We start from the raw sequence: 6,000 nt of genomic DNA, 5'->3' as shown, positions 1-6,000 counted from the left end.
TGTGGTTCTATTCTTATTACAGTTGTTTTATCTTCACAATTAATTTCATTTTATTTATGCTTTCAAAGTAAATTTTGTTTACTTGAAACTAATTGTTCTGGTGACAATTGAAAATCTTCCAGTAGTATTTAGAAGTCATGTAACTGTTTGTGATGTTTACTTGACGATCTTAAACATGGTCTGTTTGGTTATGTTTCTCTTTGGCCTATTGATAAAAAAACCATTCACCTTTTAGTCCTTTTTTAATTTCATCCGGATGTGCAATTTTGTCAATTGTATTCAAATTCACACTTTTGGGCTTTATTTTCACTGTCTAGTACTAAATTAATTTTTTTTTATTTGGAAAAAGTTCAAATAAATTAATTATTTTTATTATTTTGAGTGGAAAGGAGTCAAATAAGTTCTTTATACAGATTTTTATGAATTTTTTCTGAGTGGTTAAGAGTCTGAAGGTGGAATTGAAGCTACATGCATTAATTTGGATGCAATTGATGAAATTATAACGTCAGGGCAAAGGTGGGTGATTTTTGATTATTAGATCTTATTTTTTTTTCTTACATTAAATTTATTTGGCATTGCCATAGGATGAAAATGTTGGGGTTTGTTAAAATCAAATCAAATTGTTTGATTGAAAAATTATACAACACAACCGTTGCGTCATATTCATTCGTGCAACAAATCGATAGTGCGTTAGCTATATGGAAAATTAAATGATAAAAATAATAATTAAAGGATTTTCTAACGCAAATACTTAGCTTGTTGTAAAACATGGTGCAATAGTTGTATGAGATAAGTTCTCTGTTTGGCTGGATTAAAATGACATTCAGTTTTATTCAATTATATTATAAATAATAATTTTTTTGTTCGGTTTAGAGAGTAAGTAAACTGAACTTATAAACCAGCCAAACTGTCTAGAGTAATTCAGGTTGAAATGATTTGATATATTTTAAATGTCTTTCATTTTGGTTTGATTTGATTTGGTAATTTATTTTGGTTTTGAAAGTAAAAATATTTTTTTTAATTCATCAAATCTCATTAAATCGAATATGAAACAATTACATTTGTAAGAACTTCTGAATATTATGAAAACTAAACCCGATGACCTGACATGGAACAAAAAAACATGCAATCTGATTTGCAAATCTTACTTACAAAAACAAAAATAAATTATTAATTGTTTTGCTAATTAAGTGCAGTTTTCAATCAATTTTCGATCAAACTTCACCTACAACCCGCAAACTCACATCATTCGATTCAATCACTACTTGACAACTCCTTCATATAAAAGAGACAACAAACCTTTTATATAGAAAGGACAACAAAAATTTCACAAAAAAGAACAAAATAAAACATTTTAAAAAAAGACACAATAAAAAATAAATTGAGTACCAAGATCCACTTAATACATGACTTGAATAATACGTTATTACAAACAGCCTCGGCGTACATCATGTACTTAAGTGGAAATTAAAAACAATGTACTTGAACACCTCGCAAAATAATGCGTATATATTTCTTTTTAGGATAATATATTAGGTTAAAAAAGAACCAAGATCCACTTAATACATGACTTATTATTCAATCAATCTATCCTTAAATGATTATATTAAGGTAATCAACGCTATTCATTAAAATCAACATTGATGCTGCTACTTCCGTTTTGCATCATTGTGGTTTCATTGCAGCGGTGGCTAGGGATTCAAATGGTTTTATTATCAATCGATTTCATGCTCATTATCATCACATTTGGGATCCCGGTATTTGGAGTTCTTGACTTTGCGTGAGTCGCTAGTTTGGGTTGTTTGTTGCCGTTGGAAATATATAATTATGGATGGAGACGCTTTGCAAGTTTCGCAGGCTGTTAATTCGAAAACTATAACGAATTACAGAACTTGGGGAATTTGTCAAGATCTTCGTCGTCTTCGTGGATGGTTTTCTCATTGTTCGATTCAACATGTTAATAGACGTTGTAATACTTTAGCACATGAGTTAGCTAAGTCTGTTAAAAGTTTTTTTTAAATCGCCAAAACTCATTAAATCGAATACGAAACAGTTACATTTGTAAGAAATTCGAAATAATTCGAAAACTAAATCTGATGACCTGACATGGAACAGACAACATGCTGTCTGATTCGCAGATGATCTTACTTACGAAAATAAAAATAAATTATTAATTGTTTCGCTAAATAAGTGCGCAGTCTTCGATCACTTTTCGATCAAACTTCTCCAATTACCCACAAACTCATAGCATTCCATTCAATCACCACTTGATAACTCCTTCATAAAAAAAAGACAGCAAACTCCTTCATAAAAAAGAGACAGCAAACCTTTCACAGAGAAAGGACAACAAACCTTTCATAAAAAAAGGACAACATAAAACATTTAGAAAAAAAGACAAACAATGAAGAACAAATAAAATTTATATAGCTCATAAACGATTCCATTTTATTGTTGAAAGATTTTCAATCTATCTTCACTTCTTGGTAAAGAAGTGTGCTTCGTTGATAGATTTTAATCCATCAAGAAAAAAATGAAAAAGAGTCGCTATTTATTATATTCTATGCAATTAAAATAACATAAATAAAGCGATGGCTACCGTCAACAAAGAAATTCAAACAATTGACGAAAGCCGGAGAAGAAATAAAAAAAAATTCTTGGCGGCTAGGGTTTGTTTAGAGAGAAAAAAGAGATTTTTAGATTATTTTAGGTTTTTCTGTTAAAAGTTTAGTTTTACAGAATTTCTATTAGTAGTTGTAATCCTATTTTCTATATATACATCTCAGCTTGAAAAAAAATTACCACCTCTCGACCGCCATATTTTCCCATATTTTTCTAAAATTATAGCAAATAAATAGTTTACTTGCCATATATTATTATTAGTTCTAATTTCTTTTCTTTTCCTTGGTTTTTTCTATTTTACATGAGTTTAATTCACATCATATTTTTTAAAATAGGGAATTTGCATGGTATATTTTCTTGATTTTCACATAAAATTTTACAATCCGATGCTCCACACTCATTGAGATCACTTGGTGGATCTTTTTTTAAAAATACTTCAGAACAGGTGTATCAGTGATTGCATATCTTACGTTTCCGTTTCAAAAGATTAATTTATAAATTTAATTTTTACAGCTTGACTATTGTTCTGTAAATTTATTATAGATATATGGATTTTTTGTTGCAGTTAGTTATATTTGTAAATTTTATGCTCATTTAGTTAGATTTATTTTTAGAACTAATTTTATCGGATTTTATTTTGGATGACATATTAAATTATTTTGTAGCCCTAATTTGCTGCAAGCCAATTATTGTAGATGGATTTGAAACTTATATAGTCAGATTTTCATTAATAAAATGAAACTCATATTTTATCAAAAAAAATCAACTTGAAAGGATCGTATATATGCTAAAAAGAAATATATGCAGCATTTGTATGTGATAGCTTTTAATGTGTATTTTCGGGTTATTGATTCTGGCAGTCATTGTACTTTTCCAAAGTTGCAAAATGGTCACCGAACAATTTTTTGTTTCAAAATGGTCACTGTACTTTGTGATCAGTAACTTCCGGCGATCACCAAATGAAATCCGGTGACTTTTGTCCTACGTGGCTTGCCGGAAGCTTACTCATACCTTCCTCTTTGCCATGTCATTGTCGATATCACTCTTATTTTTCTACATCATCATCTTCTTCCCTAATTTTTTAAATATTTTTCGGCAAAAAGAAAGGTGTGAGTCAGCTTCCGGCAAGCCATATAGGACAAAAGTCACCGGATTTCATTTAGTGATCGCCGGAAGTTACTAATCACAAAGTACAGTGACTATTTTGGAACAAAAAATTGTGCGGTGACCATTTTGAAACTTTGGGAAAGTACAGTGACTCTCAGAATCAATAACCCGTGTATTTTCTATGTAAATATAAATGGAAGAAAAGCGTAGAAGTATAAAAGAAGAAAAGGAGTTGATTTGAAATACAATAAAATAAAATAAATTGTCTATATGATGTAAGTTCTTCTCTTTTTTTTTATTGTGTTTTAATAGTTTTATTTATTATCTGTTTATGTTCTGCAGTCATACAAATTAATTAATCATTAAATGAGATACTACTAATTAGAACAAAACTCAAGCTCTAAACATTGTACTTCATATGAAGAATTGCATTGCATACACTTAAGAACTAGAGAAAGAGATAGATAACAAAATCTCATTTCTCCCTATTATATATAATGAAAACAAATTAATAAACAAGAATTAATCTAAGAAAAAACATATTAATAATCTGCTGCATGATCATGATCTGATCTGATCTGATCAAAATCTTCCATCAAAGCTGCGAAATCATACCGTGAAATCAAAGAAAAAGGTGACAAATGCCAAAGGATTGAAGTTGCCCTGTGTGAGACTTTATTCTCCGTCTCTCTCCAAAAATTTTCTCAATATGATCGTATTGGATCACTTGCTAATATTTCAGTCACCAGCCGCCACCCACGGTGGCCGCCATAGCCTTGCCGGCCAACCCAGAACGGCAGCATGGTGGAGGTGGCACCAATATAGCGTAGATTTAGAGAGATATTGGAAATGATGGTGGTGAGATATATATATATATATATATATAAAGAATTATGAAAAGTAGGTTTGTTGTGGAAAGGGTTAGTATTGGCCAGCATCTTCCAAAGGATATGCGGCGACCACATTTGATGACCGCACCTTTTTTTTTTTCTCGCATTCATTTCTTGTCCTTTTTGTCACTTTAATTCATATATTTTTCTCCCACCATTACACCTTCTTCAACTTATTGTTTAACTAGATTGAGTGTTTCAATGGTGGTGGCTATCTCTCAAAGGGTGAAGGCTTTGAGTGCAAACCTCTACATTCATATTTTTAGATAAAATTTTTATATTTTTTAGTAATTTTATGAGGCGTCTTGAACGGGTCTCAACTATAAGACGACACTTTTAAATTTTCTATATTCAGACCAATTCCTATTCGAGCCGGTTAGATCTTTTGCGGGAGAGAAAATTCTGATCCCAAATTTTAAAAACTACATATATAAATACGGTTCGAACTCGCGATCTCATTTAAGTCAGGAGAGTGTCTTTATGGGACGTATTTAAAGTCCCGCAAGGATTTTTGTGGTTAATCTAGAAAAATGTATTACTAACATTCAGAAGGACTAAACTATGAACGTACAAAAATAAAGAATATAGTTTAATTTTTAAATAAAAGGAACTAAAATATAAATTATGTCAAATATAATCACTATAAATTAATTATTATTAATCAAACAAAGGATCAATTCACCCCTCAACTTGGCACAAAATATCAAATGAATCATTTTAAACGTTTTTGGGTCAAACAAACCCGCACAACTTGCGTTTTTCGCTCAAATCAGCCCCTCTGACACAAAAATACCCCAAAAAGAGAGTGAGATTGCTAAACCCAAAAATTAATTCTAATTAATCACGATTTAATTCTAATTAAACACAATCAAAATTATAATTAACACTAATTAAACTTAATTATTCTAATTTAACACCTAATCAACAATAATTAACTCAAAAAAAAACTAATTAAACCTAGACTCAAGTTTCCGCCGCCGCCGCAGTTCCTTCCATCCCTCGCCGAGCAGCCAAACTGGATCAACCTAACCTAATTAACAACTAGAACTACCCACCATTGCCGCCACCACTGCTCTCATTTTCCAAACTAAACTACCGCCTGCCTCTATGATTCATAGCAAAAGGATCAATAAAAGAAGAGCAAAATTATTGTTTCATTTCAACAAATTAATAAAATTGAAACAAAAAAAACAACAAACCAATTCCCAGTAAATCAAACCAATTCAAAGAAGAAAAACAAGCGACGATAAATGGCGATAAAGCAACGATCTTTAAAAGTCGATGAGCAGTTGCAGGTGATGGCGACGCTGGTTGCTAGAAGAAAACGACGGTTGCTGCTCGACAAGGATGACGAACAATCGAAAATGGCGGAGGCGATAGCAGA

This window comes from Mercurialis annua, linkage group LG1-X, assembly GCF_937616625.2.
Source record: "Mercurialis annua linkage group LG1-X, ddMerAnnu1.2, whole genome shotgun sequence".
Classification (NCBI taxonomy): domain Eukaryota; kingdom Viridiplantae; phylum Streptophyta; class Magnoliopsida; order Malpighiales; family Euphorbiaceae; genus Mercurialis; species Mercurialis annua.
This window is presented reverse-complemented; position numbering follows the sequence as displayed.